The 19,284-nt window shown below is 42.3% G+C and overlaps 1 long non-coding RNA gene across 1 annotated transcript; it reads left to right on the top strand.

The window, feature by feature from the left end:
* Positions 1–2,810: 2,810 nt before the first annotated feature.
* On the top strand, positions 2,811–16,988 carry LOC141126943 (uncharacterized). The gene is made up of 4 exons (XR_012241466.1): positions 2,811–2,939; positions 3,059–3,193; positions 9,633–9,787; positions 16,878–16,988. It is a non-coding gene; the product is annotated as an uncharacterized lncRNA (long non-coding RNA).
* The last annotated feature ends 2,296 nt before the right edge of the window (positions 16,989–19,284 follow it).

Here is a 19,284-nt window from a genome sequence, read left to right as displayed (position 1 = left end):
CCAACTGAGACAGAAGTGACCAGAGAGAGACAACCCAAGTCCCACCGCTGTCCAGGTATGTGTGTATGATAAGAATGTTTTATTATTTCTACATTTCAGGCAACAAACCTCATTCTGAGTTATTATCTCATCAGAAAGACAATATTGATAATCTTGGATCCTTAAACTGATTGGATGATTATAGACAGGACATCAGCAGCTTTGTTATAATGACTGTGATCAATATTTCAAGGAAGACTCTGTACATATACAGGGAACTTTGCCAAATAGTTTTATGAATTTGTAACTATATCTCTAAAATAGTCCAGATCATTACCCGGAGCCTCTAGATTGTAAGCTCCGATGGACGAGGCTCTGTCCTTGCTCTACACTGTCCAGACTCTCCATTCTAACACTGACTGTATGAACTGAGGTTGATGAGCTGGTCAGATCTGCTCCATGTTATTACCATTTATATTTAATTTAGGGATTTTACTCCCACATTGTAACACATAGTACACTATCAGGGGCTTCCTCCTCCGGTCTGTGTTGACTGATATCAGTGTGATGAGTCCCCTCATATCACAGAGGTACCTGGAGTCAGGTGTAGCGGTTTTGTCGTTGTTCATAATCTCAATCGCTCAACTGGTTCAAACAGGACTCAGCGAACTTCAAAGGACTTCGGATGCTGAACCCAAACTCCACTGAAATCCATGGGAGCCTTATCTGACAAACCAAAAATGCCCACTTTCTGGGATAAAAGTTTTATAACGTTCACACAGACTAAATAATATACACTGATTTGGGTTATTTTTTTTTAAAGAAAATGTAGCAGAATATACTTAAATTAATGAAGAAAGATTAATAGTTTGCAAAATTTATAACAGGAACTAGAAAAAAAAAAAACAAACAAAAAATTGTATCTCTCTATCTTCTGTCTGAAAACATTTATAAACAATGTTATTTTGTATCTCTCTATCTCCTGTCTCAACAATGTTTATAAACAATGTTACTTTGTATCTCTCTATCTCCTGTCTGATCAATGTTTATAAACAATGTTGCTTTGTATCTCTATTTGCCGTCTGATCAATGTTTATAAACAATGTTACTTTGTATTTCTCTATCTCCTGTCTGATCAATGTTTACAAACAATGGGGTTTATTTTTTAAAAGCAAATAGATTCTACACTTTACAAATGCAGTTGCTCCAGAGCTTAGTAAATAAAGTGAAGCTTCACTTTGCAAAGAATAGCCCAATCATATTCAAGGAAAATAATAAAAAAAAATCAGCATTTTTTTTTTATTTTTTATTTATACCCCAGGGAGGAGTAAATAATACATTACATGCTATAAATTGCATAATCACATAATTTATTTCTTGTCATCACCCAATTAAAGTACAATATACATATTTCTCTGCATATGACTTTCGAAATATACATATTAAACATTAAGCACCCCTGTCACCTTCCCTACAAAACCACTTCACCTTTTGTTCTCTTTTTCTACCTCTCCTAGACAGCAGGGTATAACTCATTCCTCCCTTTAATTTTATTATTTTTGGAAAAAAAATCCCCCACCCCAAAAGCAAACTCAAAGAAAAAAGAAAAAAAAAAAAACAACCTCCTCCTCCCCCTTCTTTACCCATCCCTCCTTACTCCCCTCTCCTCGTGGAGGGTAGGGAACCTCCATATTATTGTATGCTTCCAAAAATCAGCATTTTTATGTACAACCAATTGGATATTGAAAGTCAGCAGGGCTTCCCCTCATTTACTAAGCTCTGGAGCAACTCCACTTGCAAAGTGCACAGTCTATTTGCTGTTAGTAAATCAATCCCAATCTCACTTTGTATCTCTCTACCTCCTTTCTGATCAATGTTTATAAATAATGTTACTTTGTATCTCTCTCTCTCCTGTCTGATCAATATTTATAAACAATGTTACTCTGTATCGCTCTATCTCTTGTCTAATGAAGGTTTATAAACATTGATACAAAAAAACAAGCTGGCAGGGAAATGCCATTCACCAGCAATTTAAATAGTATTTTTTTATGTCACTCTTGCAGTAGTAAGTTGAATACATTGTACAAGTGTGCCACTTCACCAGTAGATTGAGGAAACCCCCCTGCCATGCTATTTAAATAATTGGGCATTTTTTAATGTTTTTACTTTAATTGTCAAAATTGCCGCTCCTCAACAAGCAGTATTTTCATTTTATTTTTTTTTAATTCTTTTTTTGCCTTCGTGCACACCCACCCAGGGCAGTGCCCAGCCCCCTGTGCCCCTAGTTTGACATTACCTACCCTACTAGCCTTGAAAATCATCAGAATTGATTTTAAAGATTCAGTTCTAAATGGGGTTGGGATTAAAATTTGAACTTGCAAGCAGTTTGTCGAACATCCTTCAAATCAAACCCAGGTATTTTCCTCTCATCCTAGTCATGATCTTTAGTATAACAGACCTTGCAGATTTTGCTATGAACCAAGAAGAAGAAACTTCACCACAACAACAATAAACAACTTCAGGTGATCAATAATTTGGCACTTCTTTTGACTTACAGATTGTTTGGTGAACTAATATTCACATAAAGGTCCATGCCAGTTACATAGTTACATAGTAGGTGGGGTCAAAAAAAGGCACAAGTCCATCAAGTCCAACCTATGTTATGTTTCTGTGTCTTGTATTCCAGAAAAAAGAACAAGCAGATAATCATTAGGAAATTTAAACATTTCTTACACATATCCTGAGAACTGATATACATTCATTCTAAATGGATTTCATCTGTCTATAGTTGGACCCTTTATGGGCTACAGACATAATTGGTTGGTTTGCATCTAATCACTGAGTGTGGATATTTTCTGTCTTTTCAGGTCACCATTTCTGGAACTCTCCATACACATTTGGCTTCCTTCTCCTGACTTATTTTGTTGTGCTAGCTTTCTGGTTATGGCATGTGATACAGAGTAAGTCCATCTGCATACATCTTCCTTCAGATCTAATAGCTGTAATTTAGGTTATCATGTTTAGGTAGAGAGGACATAGGGAAAGATGTATCTAATCCTTGCCTCTCCCTGTATTTCAGATGGAACCAAAAATCAGGATGATGAGTTGAGATTGGAGCTAAACAGAAGTCTGGAGACCCAACAGAACCTGACTCAGATGCTGGAAGACACCAAACAACGGGTGACCTGCCTGAGAAGAGCCATCCTGGTGTCAGGTCCAAAACCTTCTAAAAACATTATTTATATACTGTAGAAGATATAAGAAATACAGTAGGGGTGTATCCAGATCCAAGGCACTGCTCCAAAACCTCCAACTTTCAGCGTTCACGTATCATTCGGGTGCTGGTTCCTTACAGCTTGTCTCTGCTGTAAATGTTAAGAGATAAGAGTCGCACCCTAGTGTAAATTCCTCTTGGTGCTTTATTACATAGTCCATAAAAAAGCAGGATATCTCCACCTAACAAACCGCACCCTCTATATGTGTTTCACCCTAACAAGCTTGCTCGCATAGACAGAGTATGTACAGAACCAAGAGAAGTTACAATTGACTGTGACTCTCTAAATAAGACATGGTTTCAAATGGCTTCATTAAAGCACATAAGGCATAACAAATGATACATGTGCCATAAAAGATATATACAGTATATACTGTATATATATATATATATATATAGAGAGAGAGAGAGAGAGAGAGAAAAACATTGACCTTGGAATCCTGCTGTGCCACCAATGACGTCATTTCTGACAAAACATGTTGGGCACAGCCAGAAGTTTTCACGTCACTACACATGCATACACACATACACACATGCATACACATGCATTAAAGCGAATAGCATTGTGGGTATTGTAGTCTGTTTTGGTGTAGATTGTTGTATACTTTTCTATGGGTGTTTTAACTGTAATATAGTATCCTACTGAGGATTTGACACTTTCGGAGCATGGTGTTTTTTTCTTTTTTCTTCCAGGAGAATTGTTCTCTTCAGGCACTGGGGAACGATGGAGGATTCTGATGTGCTGTGGTTTACAGGCTGCTAAACACAAGCACTATTTGACTCTTCATCATACTAATGCCCCGTACACACGATCGGACTTTCTAATTTTTGTTCGAAGGGTGTTGGCTCCAACTTGTCTTGCATACACACGGTCACACAAATGTTGGCCAACAATTACGAACGTAGTGATGTACAAGACGTACGACGAGCTGATGAAAAGGAAGTTCAATAGTCATGTGATATCTCCATTACAAACACTCGTTTTACAAGACTGAGCGCTTCCGGCTTGTACTTGATTCCGAGCATGCATGGACTTGTGTGCGATGGACTTGTACACACACGATTGGAAAGTCCGACAACAAACATTTGTTGGCGGAAAATTTGAGAACCCGCTAGCCAACATTTGTTGGCGGAACGTCCGACAACAACTGTCCGATGGAGCATACACACGGTTGGACTTTCAGCCAACAAGCTCACATCCAACATTTGTTGTCAGAATATCCAATGTTGTGTACGTGGCATTAGAGTAACATGCCATCTGGTAAGCTCACAAGGTTGGTGTTGGTTATGAACACCGGGTGTATTTCCCTAACTGACACATTCATGGAGATTCTATTGGAGTAGAAGGACTCTATTGGTGTAGGACCTTATATTTGACTGGGTGCATTGGACTTTTTTTAACCTCTTTGGACCTTCAATTATTTTTTGCATGATTACCTTTAGTATTGTGTTTTGTTAGGTTTTTGCACTGTTTTTACCTAAGATTGCACTGTGGATTATTTACAATTTTAAATTTGTTTATTCAATCTGGTACATGGTATTAAGAGTTATTCTTAAGCATGGCATTTATGAATATTAATGAAATCCAGCTGCTTTGATTTATCTTCGCTGTAAGTAACAGGGGAAGGGCAAGTCCACAATACATGGGAATCTTCCCAGCCAAGCCACCCATCCGTTCCTCCCTTGGACAGTGAATCGGAAACAGAGGATCCTGGGATGGGCTTTGAGTATGACCTGGTTCTTCTTTGGTAAGAGCAGTGAGGGAAGCCCTGAATTAGAAAGATCCTCCTCCGAAGCAGAGGACATTTTTCAAGCAGCTCAATAAGGAGCGTCAATATTTTCCCTCTCTCACTGAATTGGACTACATCATCTCTGATGAGTGGGGCAAAATTGACAAGAAGAGTTCCATGCAATCAAAAATCCTAAAACTGTATCCCTTCAGGGAGGAAGAGGTTAAGCATCTTGAGTCAGCTCCCTTGGAAGACGCAGCACTAATGAGGCTGGTCAGATATATCTTCCTCTGGAAGACACAGTCTCCTTTAAAGACCCCTTGGAGAGGTGGATTGATTCTGATCTTAAGTGGAACTACCTAACACCACTGTGTCATGGCCTGCAAACCAGTCCTAGCTGTAGCTGCAGTATCTAAAGCCTTGAAAACCTGGTCAGACAGCGTTAACGAGAGCCTCAGAAGCATCTCCAGTGAGGTGGGCAGAAGCTCACCTATCCAGAAAATCAGGCTGGCATCTGCTTTCCTGGGGGAGGCCTTGCTTCATCTCATCTATCTGCCCTCCAGTGCCTGAAGGTGGTTGGTACCATGGTGTCCACAATTCCCATGGTGAAGTGGGCACAGTGGCAGACACAACCCTTCCAGAAAGGGTTCCTCCAACAATGGAGGTCCGACAACAAGAGTCAGCGCATCCACCTTACTCCGGCTATTAGAGTGTCCATCATTTGGTGGCTCCAGTGGGAAAATGGGTCAGGATAACTTCAGATGGCAGCAACAAGGGCACAGGGCAGGTGCAACTCCCCTTCTCTCAGGATTGTGTCCAACATCCTGGAACTACGAGCCTCATTTTAAGCGCCTCTTGCATTTCATCATTTAACGAGAAGATCCTTGGTGATGCTCAGGTTGGACAACATAAGAAGGCAAGGTGGAACTCACAGCTGGTCCCTGCTACGGGAAGTGGAGCCAATCATGAGCTGGGCTCAGAAGAATTTGTCCAACATTTCAGCGGTCTACATACCCGGGATCCAAAATTTTCAGGCAGACTTCCTTTCTCATGTTCAGATGAACAACAATGAGTGGTCTCTCCACAAAGAGGTGTTCGAGTGGCTGCTGTCCCTGGGAGTGTCATCAGAAGTCGACCTATTTGCATCCCCATGCAGCAAAAAGTTGGCCAAGTACTACTCAAGGTTCCGAGACCCTCAGGCTTATGGAATAGATGTCCTAACGGACCAATGGAAGTTCCGCAAGGCTTATGCTTTTCCTCCGGTGCCTGTGATACTCCAGTTTCTCCGGAGACTCAGAACAGAGAAGGTGGAGGTGATAGCGATAATTCCTTTCTGGCCCAACAGGCCATGGTTTCCTCTCTTGACACTCCTCAGTTATCAGGACTCAGTTCCTCTGCCCTTCAGGCCGGACCTATTGTCTCAGGGCACAACCCTGCTTCCCTGTCCTTCTCACCTGCACCTCAAGGCTTGATTCTTGAGAGGGGAAGGTTTGAAGCTTTAGGCTGCCCAGAAGAGGTCATCCCTACCCTCCTGAACGCTAGAAGAAATAGCACCAACAGGGCCTATGAACGTATATGGACCAGGTTCAGGGATCATATATCTTCCAGGTCCAACCTATGTAGTCCTTCGTTCAGGACATTCTTAGTTTCTTGCAATCAGGTCTAGACCTATCCCTATTGGTTAGTACCCTTCGGGTTCAGGTACTGGCCATCTCCGATTTCACAAGTGTCTCATGGGCAATACACTCCCTTGTTTGCCAGTTCTTCAAAGGTGCTATCAGGCTTAGGCCTCAGAGGAAGCCAAGGTTCCCCAAGTGGGACCTCCCTCTTGTTCTGGATTTCCTTTCTCAGCTTAGATCAGATTTCGACAAGCCGCTGTCAGGAAAAGTTCCATCCGCTGGTAATATCTGTCATTTGGCGTGCAGTACTGAGGTCCACCAGCAGGTGTCTCCTAGCAGTTTGGAACTGTCAGGAGAGCCTTTCCCTGCTGATGATATGTCATCTTTGGGCCGCAGTACTGGCGTCCACCAGCGGATGAATCCTGGCAGTGTGGAGCAGACAGCACCTCCTGCAATCAGGTGTCAATTGAGGCCAATTACAGGCATATATATACCCGGCAAGGTCTCACATATTTGCCTTGGTTTCGTCCTTGCGCCCTGTTATCTGATCCTGATCTTGAGCCTGTTCCTGTAACCTGAACCTGTTACCAGTGTACTTGATCCTGTCTCCCTGTCCCGATCCCCATCCGATCCCCCCTGTTACCTTGCATCCCTGCCCTGCAGTCTATCCATCCATCCTCTCCCTGTCTTGTTTTGTTCCCTGTCCTCATCTGCTGACCTCCTGTGTATGACCTTGGTCTGGCTTACGTTTATGTTTCTGGAACATCCCTTTGTCCATCTGCTGATCTGCTGTGTATGACCCTGGCCTTGCTTACGTGTTTGATTTTGGTACTTCCCTTGGCTGTATATAATTATCTGTTGTCTGTGGGTTTCTGTTGGTTGGTTTAGCACTATTTGTATTTGGGGTGTTACTTATTTACCACTTTTCTTTAATAAACTTTATATTACTCACTTATATATGTTTTGTTGTCCTCTGTCGCAGATCACACGGTTCTGGTCACACCTGTTCATGACAGCCGCTCTTAGTGAAGGATTTTACTCTCAAGACTACCTTCTTGGTGGCTGTTACTTCAGCAAAAAGAGTGTCTGAATTCAGAAACCTGGGTTCGAATGAGCCTTTTCTAACTTTCTTTCTAGTAGTGTTAATTCCCATGCTGGGGTCAAATCCTAAAGTGTCCACAATTTTTCACGAAAATCAAGAAATTGTGCTTCCCACCTGTAGAGTAATGGAAAATCAAGACGTCCACCCCCTTGATGTGGGTCACACTCTGAAACTATACCTGTAAGTCAGGGCTCCCTTTCGACAATCAGATTTTGTTTTCATCAGAAAATTCCTATCAGATACTTACCGTAATTTTCCTTTCCTGATAGACTCCACAGCAGCAGGAGTCCCCTCCCAATGCTTGGAGTAGGCTAGCTACGGAACACGGCCTATAGTCCAGAGCAAAGATTTATGGGAGAGGTGTCCTATAGGGTAGTTATGGAGGCGGGGCTAACCCACACGTTGCTGCCATGGAGTCTATCAGGAAAGGAAAATTACGATAAGTATCTGACAGGAAATTTTCCGTTTTACATTTTTGGTTATAACATTACAAAATGTGGAGAACTTCAAGGGGTATGAATACTTTTTCAAGGCACTGTACATCCTAAAAATATGTGACAACTTTGGAAGACATATCTCTTATGTCCAATATGTTTTCCCCTGCCGCTGTTCCCCCTGTCACTATTAATGTCAATTACTGCAGTCTATATTAGATAGCTTGCAAGTATAATTACATAATATAATCCAATATATTGTTTAAATTGTATTTACTGTTTTATTCATATGAAGGTTTGACCTTTGATCTGCATATGGCATAATTCAAGAAATCTTATTATTTAATTGTTTAAAAAATATATTTTTACTTCATCCCTTATAAAACCTTAGTTAACACCTAAATAGCCCTAGTTATCTCTCCACTTTCTCTAATTCGCTATTATTTTTCCTGATGATTTTTTATTTATGTATTTTCAATTTTTTACCACTAATATATTTATTTTTAATTTGTTTTGTATGTTATTTTATTGTTTGCACAAAATAGAAACATAGCTTTGTTATCACTTGCAAGCAACAGGTCCATGCTTTGTACCAGAAAATTCATTTTTGGTGCCATTTCCTAATGCCAAAATCTAGAATAAAATGTATACTTTTTATTTACAGTAATTTTTTTTATATATAAAAATTAACACTGGTCAAAATTGGTATTAAATTGATTTTCCACATCTGTGTTCTCTCTCTCTCTCTCCTCCTCTCTCTCTCAAAAACAAAGGATTCCTAGAGCACTATAACATGCAGAAAGAGACACCACATCAGTAGTTGGCTCCTTACAGACAGGATTTCCTTATGGAACCATCTGCGTGTGTACATCTCAGCTTGAGTTATTGAGCATAGTAAACAGGGGTTTAGAAGGTAGCACATACTGTAATGCACCTGAAGAGGAGACTAAATCTGCACCTGTTGACTAAAATGTAATATATTAATATGTATTTTATTTTTTATTTCTGACTAAAATATTAAAAGAAAACACATACAAAACCATGACACCTTTTGCTTTACCAATCATAGTCCCAGGCAGCTGGCTCGGGGGCACATACATTATTTTGATCTGGAGTTCACTGTCAGTTGCAGGAATCACCTATGCAAGAAAATTCTGTTGCTAAGTTCAATTTTGTCATAACAATCTGTCTGTTGTACGGAGCAGAGATGGGCTCCCTTGGCCAGAACCTAGTACACACATTGGGAGGAGAAGAGAGTTTTGGAGCATTGTCTTTTTTTGGATCCCAAAAAACAATAATCAGTTGTACTGTGATGACAATCACAGTCATAGGGAATGGGCTGGGAGATAGATACATTGATTTTCAATTTGTATCTCCTTTGATGGACTTTTAGGATAATGTACAGAGCTTGTGCATAGGTCCTTTCCTTCCGTCCTTCCTTCCTCTTCCACAATCCTCTTTTGTAATAATCATACTGCCTTTCTTCTACCCCAGATTACACCAATAGATGTCCCCAGGGATGGACATTGGTAAATCAAAAATGTTATTTATTCTCTACTGATAAGAAGACGAGAGAGGACAGCGAACAATTCTGTGTGGAGAAAGGAGCTGTGTTGGCCACGGTGAGGAGTAAAGACTCCATACTGAAGGTATTTTTTTCATAGTGGATAATCCCGATGTTTCTTCACTTTTCTTCAAAATGTAGCTACCATCTGAGTAGAAAAGCTGGTTCCCCACCAGCATGCAAGCGTTAGCATTTTTTTTTTTTTCAATGGATCAAATTTAAACGCTGGTGAGGCGCTTTTTTTGAGCATTTATCTGTGTTTTTAGGCATTTTTACAGCTGAAGCTCAGAACCTACACTAGTTTTTTACAGCCAAAAAACACTGCAGCCAAAAACAGTTGATAACAGCCTATGTGGGCATGGACACATAGGATAACATGCTGGAGAGTTTATTGACTGTAGAGAAAAAAGTCTGAAGTCAAAAACAGCAGCTCTAAAAACATCCAAAAATGTCCAGTGTGCATGAGGCCTAAAACCTTTTGTTGTTAGCTTTGAATAAAAGATTTTATGCTATGCTGGACTTTCTATCTTTTCCTGCAGTGAATGGGTATTTAAATATACTAAGAAAAAGAGTGGAAGACCAGTATGGATTGGTCATCTTGGGGAAAAGAGCTAGTTGACCCACTTCAAATATAAGGGATAATTCCAAAGTACTTGGTTCCCTCCTCCCTCCAACCTTGTAGAGGTGCCTATTAGGGATGAGCCGAACACCCCCCTGTTCGGTTCGCACCAGAACATGCGAACAGGAAAAAAGTTCGTTCGAACATGCGAACACCGTTAAAGTCTATGGGACACGAACATGAATAATCAAAAGTGCTAATTTTCAAGGCTTATATGCAAGTTATTGTCATAAAAAGTGTTTGGGGACCTGGGTCCTGCCCCAGGGGACATGGATCAATGCAAAAAAAAGTTTTAAAAACGGCCGTTTTTTCAGGAGCAGTGATTTTAATAATGCTTAAAGTCAAACAATAAAAGTGTAATATCCCTTTAAATTTCGTACCTGGGGGGTGTCTATAGTGTGCCTGTAAAGGGGCGCATGTTTCCTGTGTTTAGAACAGTCTGACAGCAAAATGACATTTTGAAGGAAAAAACTCATTTAAAACTACCCGCGGCTATTGCATTGCCGACAATACACATAGAAGTTCATTGATAAAAACGGCATGGGAATTCCCCAAAGGGGAACCCCGAACCAAAATTAAAAAAAAAAAATGACGTGGGGGTCCCCCTAAATTCCATACCAGGCCCTTCAGGTCTGGGATGGATATTAAGGGGAACCCCGGCCAAAATTAAAAAAAAAAATGACGTGGGGTTCCCCCTAAATTCCATACCAGACCCTTCAGGTCTGGTATGGATTTTAAGGGGAACCCCGCGCCAAAAAAAAAAAAAAAAACGGCGTGGGGTCCCCCCAAAAATCCATACCAGACCCTTATCCGAGCACGCAACCTGGCAGGCCGCAGGAAAAGAGGGGGGGACAAGAGTGCGGCCCCCCCTCCCTCCTGAACCGTACCAGGCCACATGCCCTCAACATTGGGAGGGTGCTTTGGGGTAGCCCCCCAAAACACCTTGTCCCCATGTTGATGAGGACAAGGGCCTCATCCTCACAACCCTGGCCGGTGGTTGTGAGGGTTTGCGGGCGGGGGGCTTATCGGAATCTGGAAGCCCCCTTTAACAAGGTGACCCCCAGATCCCGGCCCCCCCCCTGTGTGAAATGGTAAGGGGGTACATAAGTACCCCTACCATTTCACGAAAAAAGTGTCAAAAATGTTAAAAATGACAAGAGACAGTTTTTGACAATTCCTTTATTTAAATGCTTCTTCTTTCTTCTATCTTGCTTCATCTTCTGGTTCTTCTGGCTCTTCTGGTTCTTCTGGTTCTTCCTCCGGCGTTCTCGTCCAGCATCTCCTCCGCGGCGTCTTCTGTCTTCTTCTCCTCGGGCCGCTCCGCACCCATGGCATGGGGGGGAGGCTCCCGCTCTTCTCTTCTTCTCTTCTTCTTTTCTTCTTTTCTTCTTTTCTTCTCTTCTTCTCTTCTTCTTCATTTTCTTCTCCGGGCCGCTCCGCAATCCATGCTGGCATGGAGGGAGGCTCCCGCTGTGTGACGGCGCTCCTCGTCTGACAGTTCTTAAATAACGGAGGGGGGCGGGGCCACCCGGTGACCCCGCCCCCCTCTCACGCACGGTGACTTGACGGGACTTCCCTGTGACGTCATGGGGAATGCCACAGGGAAGTCCCGTCAAGTCACCGTGCGTCAGAGGGGGGCGGGGTCACCGGGTGGCCCCGCCCCCCTCCGTTATTTAAGAACTGTCAGACGAGGAGCGCCGTCACACAGCGGGAGCCTCCCTCCATGTCAGCATGGATTGCGGAGCGGCCCGGAGAAGAAAATGAAGAAGAAGAGAAGAAGAGAAGAAAAGAAGAAAAGAAGAAAAGAAGAAGAGAAGAAGAGAAGAGCGGGAGCCTCCCCCCCATGCCATGGGTGCGGAGCGGCCCGAGGAGAAGAAGACAGAAGACGCCGCGGAGGAGATGCTGGACGAGAACGCCGGAGGAAGAACCAGAAGAACCAGAAGAGCCAGAAGAACCAGAAGATGAAGCAAGATAGAAGAAAGAAGAAGCATTTAAATAAAGGAATTGTCAAAAACTGTCTCTTGTCATTTTTAACATTTTTGACACTTTTTTCGTGAAATGGTAGGGGTACTTATGTACCCCCTTACCATTTCACACAGGGGGGGGGCCGGGATCTGGGGGTCACCTTGTTAAAGGGGGCTTCCAGATTCCGATAAGCCCCCCGCCCGCAAACCCTCACAACCACCGGCCAGGGTTGTGAGGATGAGGCCCTTGTCCTCATCAACATGGGGACAAGGTGTTTTGGGGGGCTACCCCAAAGCACCCTCCCAATGTTGAGGGCATGTGGCCTGGTACGGTTCAGGAGGGAGGGGGGGCCGCACTCTTGTCCCCCCCTCTTTTCCTGCGGCCTGCCAGGTTGCGTGCTCGGATAAGGGTCTGGTATGGATTTTTGGGGGGACCCCACGCCGTTTTTTTTTTTTTTTTTGGCGCGGGGTTCCCCTTAAAATCCATACCAGACCTGAAGGGTCTGGTATGGAATTTAGGGGGAACCCCACGTCATTTTTTTTTTTTAATTTTGGCCGGGGTTCCCCTTAATATCCATCCCAGACCTGAAGGGCCTGGTATGGAATTTAGGGGGACCCCCACGTCATTTTTTTTTTTTAATTTTGGTTCGGGGTTCCCCTTTGGGGAATTCCCATGCCGTTTTTATCAATGAACTTCTATGTGTATTGTCGGCAATGCAATAGCCGCGGGTAGTTTTAAATGAGTTTTTTCCTTCAAAATGTCATTTTGCTGTCAGACTGTTCTAAACACAGGAAACATGCGCCCCTTTACAGGCACACTATAGACACCCCCCAGGTACGAAATTTAAAGGGATATTACACTTTTATTGATTGACTTTAAGTATTATTAAAATCACTGCTCCTGAAAAAACGGCCGTTTTTAAAACTTTTTTTTGCATTGATCCATGTCCCCTGGGGCAGGACCCAGGTCCCCAAACACTTTTTATGACAATAACTTGCATATTAGCCTTTAAAATTAGCACTTTTGATTTCTCCCATAGACTTTTAAAGGGTGTTCCGCGGCATTCGAATTTGCCGCGAACACCCCAAATTGTTCGCTGTTCGGTGAACTTGCGAACAGCCAATGTTCGAGTCGAACATGAGTTCGACTCGAACTCGAAGCTCATCCCTAGTGCCTATGATAGCTAACATGGAGCTCTCATCATCAGAACCATCTTTTTCCTACTTCTCTTGAATCGTTTTTTGCTTCTTCTTGCTCCATAATTATATAAGTGTACTGAGTTCTAGTATTATGGTGGATCGTTTTGCAGATTGCACCTTTGTAAGTTTCCTGTGCCTTCCTGTGTTCTTTTTTGTACTGTCCTTTGTTGAGTTCTCGGTGTTGTGGAGGGGGAGAAAAGGAAAGGATGTCAGAGAAAGTTGTGAAGCACGTTGTGAAAAGACCTTTGAATTGGATAAATGCACTTAGCACTTTAAATAACTTTATACAAAAAATGAAATGTTACCATGTTTTTATTAAACACACCATGTAAACATTTACAGTGCAGGTGGAAAAAGTATGTGAACCCTTGGATTTAATGTCTGGTTGAACCTCCTTTGGCAGCAATAACTTCAACCAAACGTTTCCTGTAGTTGCAGATCAGACGTGCACAATGGTCAGGAGTAATTCTTGACCATTCCTCTTTACAGAACTGTTTCAGCTCAGCAATATTCTTGGGATGTCTGGTGGTCATGCCACAGCATCTCGATCGGGTTGAGGTCAGGACTCTGGCTGGTCCACTCCAGATGGCGTATTTTCTTCTGTTTAAGCCATTCTGTTGTTGATTTACTTGTATGTTTTGGGTCGTTGTCCTGTTGCAACACCTATCTTCTGTTGAGCTTCAGTTGGTGGACAGATGGCCTTAAGTTCTCCTGCAAAATGTCTTGATGAACTCGGGAATTCATTTTTCCTTCGATAATAGAAATCCATCCAGGCCCTGAAGCAGCAAAGCAGCCCCAAACCATGATGCCCTCACCACCATACTTCACAGTTGGGATGAGGTTTTGATGTTGGTGTGCTGTGCCTCTTTTTCTCCACACATAGTGTTGTGTGTTTCTTCCAAACAACTCAACTTTGGTTTCATCTGTCCACAGAATAGTTTGCCAGTACTGCTGTGGAACATCCAGGTGCTCTTGTGCAAACTGTAAACGTGCAGCAATGTTTTTTTTTGGACAGCAGTGGTTTCCTCTGTGGTATCCTCCCATAAAATCCATTCTTGTTTAACGTTTTACATATCGTAGATTTGCTAACAGGGATGTTATTATATGCCAGAGACTTTTGTAAGTCTTTAGCTGACACTCTAGGATTCTTCTTCACCTCATTGAGCAGTCTGCGCTGTGCTCTTGCAATCATCTTTACAGGACGCCCACTCCTAGGGAGAGTAGCAGCAGTGCTGAACTTTCTCCATTTATAGACAATTTGTCTTACCATGGACTGATGAACAGCAAGGCTTTTGGAGATACTTTTATAACCCTTTCCAGCTTTATGCAAGTCAACAATTCTTAATCGTAGGTCTTCTGAGAGCTCTTTTGTGCGAGGCATCATTCACATCAGGCAATTCTTCTTGTGAAGAGCAAACCCAGAACTGGTGTGTGTTTTTTATAGGGCAGGGCAGCTGTAACCAACACCTCCAATCTCATCTCATTGATTGGACTCCAGTTGGCTGACACCTCACTCCAATTAGCTCTTGGAGATCTCATTAGTCTAGGGGTTTACATACTTTTTCCACCTGCACTGTTAATTTTTACATGGTGTGTTCGATAAAAACATGGTAACATTTAATTCTTTGTGTGTTATTAGTTTAAGCAGACTGTTATTGTCTATTGTTGTGACTTAGATGAAGATCAGATCACATTTTATGACCAATTTGTGCAGAAATCCATATCATTCCAAAAGGTTTCACATACTTTTTATTGCAACTGTATATATATATATATATATATATATATATATATATATATATATATATATATATATATATATTTATATATCACCCTTATCTGTAGGCACTATTTAACCACTATTTTACCCCCTTCCTGACCAGAGCATTTTTTTGCGATTCGGCACTGCGTCGATTGAGACAATTGCGCGGTCATGCAACGTTGTACCCAAACAAAATTGACGTCCTTTTTTTCCCACAAATAGAGCTTTATTTTGGTGGTATTTGATTACCTCTTCAATTTTTATTTTTTGCGCTGTAAACAAAAAAAACGACAATTTGGAAAAAAAGAAATATTTTTTACCTTTTGCTATAATAAATATCCCCCAAAAATATATAAAAATACACATTTTTTCCTCAGTTTAAGCCGATATGTATTCTTCTACATATTTTTGGTAAAAAAAAATTGCAATAAGCGTATATTGATTAGTTTGCGCAAAAGTTATAGTGTCTACAAAATAGGGGATCGATTTATGGCATTTTTATTATTATTTTTTTTTTTTACTAGTAATGGCAGCGATCTGCGATTTTTATCGGGGCTGCGACATTATGGCGGCCACATCGGACAATTTTGACATTATTTTGGGATCATTGACATTTATACAGCGATCAGAGCTACAAATAGCCACTGATTACTGTATAAATGTCACAGGCAGAAAAGGGGTTAACACTTAGGGGACAATAAAGGGGTTAAGTATGTCCCCTGTATGTGTTCTAACTGTAGGGGGGATGGGCTCACTAGAACATGACAGTGATCACTGCTCCCAATCACTGGGAGCAGTAGATCCCTGTTATGTCACTAGACAGAACAGAGAAATGCCTTGTTTACATAGGCATCTCCCCATTCTGCAATCGCGGGCCACCGGCGAACATCGAGTGTGCACTAGGCGGCAAATTCAAAGGAACGTACAGGTACTCCCTTTTGCCTGCCCGTGCCATTCTGCTGATGTAAATCAATGTGCAGCAGTCGGCAATCGGTTAAATAAAAATCTATTGTTTTCCTGTTCAAATATGTTAAAAAATGCAATAATTTCCCTGGGGTGCAGCTTCTCCTCTCTCCTCATTTTCCCAATGACCTGTTATTGGATCACATTTAACGCCATGCTTCCCCTGTCCATTAAGTTGTCTCACTATCTTTCCTCTTTCTCCCACCCATGACCATCTCCTCTTTCCCTTCTCTCTCTTCTTCTCTTGAGTATGGGATGAGCTCACATCTTATATCCTCTCTTCTCCATCCTCCCTGTCCTTCACTGCTTCTACCATGATCCATGGTTGCTCTCCTCTCTCCTCCACCATCATCATCTTCCATTCTGACCACTTTATCCCACCCAAGTCCATGTTCAGCCACCACTTGGCTTCCCTTTTTCCTCCGTTCCAAGGTCCATATGATCAGTTCCATCAGTCCCAGTTCCATCAATCAGATAATACAGGACCATCTAAAATAATGTCTGTTTTGGGGCGCTGATATATAACGGTGATATATAACAGTTTCTTATGAGTCCCATGGGTCAATGATTGTTCAGCCAATCATGAATGGGCATACATTAACCACCCCCACTTGGAAATCTATAAGGGTCATTATTATTATGAATATTATTTTATGATGTGTTTCAGTGTCACATGCAAAGTCAGAATGCAGAGTTCTGGGTTGGATTACAGCAGAGGAGTACATGGACTGGAAAAGTTGCAGTAACTCAGTGGTTCTGGTCTGATAACACAACAGAGTGAGTATCCTTCACAGAACCATATCATTTACACATACTGTACACAGGGTTTTATAGGTCTTGCCATGCTGTATTGCAGTATATAGTGCTTGGCATCTACTGAGACAGAGAAATAATGATGATCCCTCTTTTCTCTAGGCTGTCTCTACAAAACACGCCAACTACACACTGTGTGAAAATGGGACAAACTCTTGTGTTATCTCCATGTACCAATCTCCTTCCCTGGATCTGTGAGAGGAAACCTAACAAATCCAACTTACTGGACAAAGCCAGCGCCTGCTAGTGGTGGAAAGAATCATTCAGTGCAAGATCTACAATATACAAATAATATGGAGGCTTTCTCTACTTGAAACCATATCTATTGTTATATTGATGAAGGATAACATCTAAAGACTTCCATTTTACTCTAGTCAACCATTTCCAAGTAAAAAAACTTGTTTTTAACTCCTTGCACAGTTTAGCATTATTCTTTTAGCTACGTGAATATTCTTTCCTGCTCCAGTAACCACCATTTCACTCCAGAAGCTTTGTAGCAGCTCTGGATTCTGTAGCTATATACAGAGTTTCTGCTCTAACTGACAGGACTGGGATCTGAACCTACAACTCCTGCTTTGTCCAGCAGGATCTTTTCTTGTCAAGCCACCTGAGATGCTGAAGAGCTCTCTGTCTGATCTTTTGGACAATTCTGCCTTGTGCCTTGTTTATAGTGAACCTTGAACTCCTTGCTTCTCCCATGGACTTCCTAATTAAGCCTTGCATTTGCACTTCCTGCTTGCCACATTATTGGGCTCTCTCCAGCTGATATCTTGCTCTTGCCTTTCCTGCTGCCATCTATATCTTCCCTACTACTCATTACTGACCTTGGCTTGTTCCTCGACTATGATTCCGCTCAATTCCAACCTGTAACTATATGCAACCGACCTTTGGGTTGTTTACTGACTGTGCTTCCTCTTGATCCCAACCTGCTTTATCTGCTACTGGACTTCAGCTTGCTCACCTCCTGGTGGGGTGATTCTGAGGACAGCAACTGGGTACACACAGCAAAATCCACTATCAGAAGCTCTGGTCAATACCAGTTAGTGCTTAGACCCAGCACCTCAAGTGAGCCAGTGTCATCCACCAGGGTGACCTGCTTGTGTACTTATCCAGCTGGTTGATGGAAACCTCTCCACTGCTATAGTTACTGGTCTCTAAACCTGACTCCTGACTAGGGATGAGCCGAACACCCCCCTGTTCGGTTCGCACCAGAACATGCGAACAGGAAAAAAGTTCATTCGAACACGTAAACACCGTTAAAGTCTATGGGACACGAACATGAATAATTAAAAGTGCTAATTTTAAAGGCTTATATGCAAGTTATTGTCATAAAAAGGGTTTGGGGACCTGGGTCCTGCCCCAGGGGACATGGATCAATGCAAAAAAAAGTTTTAAAAATGGCCGTTTTTTCAGGAGCAGTGATTTTAATAATGCTTAAAGTCAAACAATAAAAGTGTAATATCCCTTTAAATTTCGTAGCTGGGGGGTGTCTATAGTATGCCTGTAAAGGGGCGCATGTTTCCCGTGTTTAGAACAGTCTGACAGCAAAATGACATTTCAAAGGAAAAAAGACATTTAAAACTACTCGCGGCTATTGCATTGCTGGTCCGACAATACACATAGAAGTTCATTGATAAAAACAGCATGGGAATTCCCCACAGGGGAACCCCGAACCAAAATTAAAAAAAAAAAATGACGTGGGGGTCCCCCTAAAATCCATACCAGGCCCTTCAGGTCTGGTATGGATATTAAGGGGAACCCTGGCCAAAATTAAAAAAAAATGATGTGGGGTCCCCCTAAATTCCATACCAGACCCTTCAGGTCTGGTATGGATTTTAAGGGGAACCCCGCGCCAAAAAAAAAACGGCGTGGGGTCCCCCCAAAAATCCATACCAGACCCTTATCCGAGCACGCAACCTGGCAGGCCGCAGGAAAAGAGGGGGGGACGAGAGAGCGCCCCCCCTCCTGAACCGTACCAGGCCACATGCCCTCAACATTGGGAGGGTGCTTTGGGGTAGCCCCCCAAAACACCTTGTCCCCATGTTGATGAGCACAAGGGCCTCATCCCCACAACCCTGGCCGGTGGTTGTGGGGGTCTGTGGGCGGGGGGCTTATCAAAATCTGGAAGCCCCATTTAACAAGGGGGCCCCCAGATCCCGCCCCCCAATGTGAATGAATATAGGGTAAATTGTACCCCTATCCATTCACCTAAAAAAGCAGTGAAATGTGAAAAAAGACAATAGCCGTTTTTTGACAATTAT

Source organism: Aquarana catesbeiana, linkage group LG01 (genome assembly GCF_042186555.1).
Source record: "Aquarana catesbeiana isolate 2022-GZ linkage group LG01, ASM4218655v1, whole genome shotgun sequence".
In the NCBI taxonomy this organism is placed as follows: domain Eukaryota; kingdom Metazoa; phylum Chordata; class Amphibia; order Anura; family Ranidae; genus Aquarana; species Aquarana catesbeiana.
This window is presented reverse-complemented; position numbering and strand designations above follow the sequence as displayed.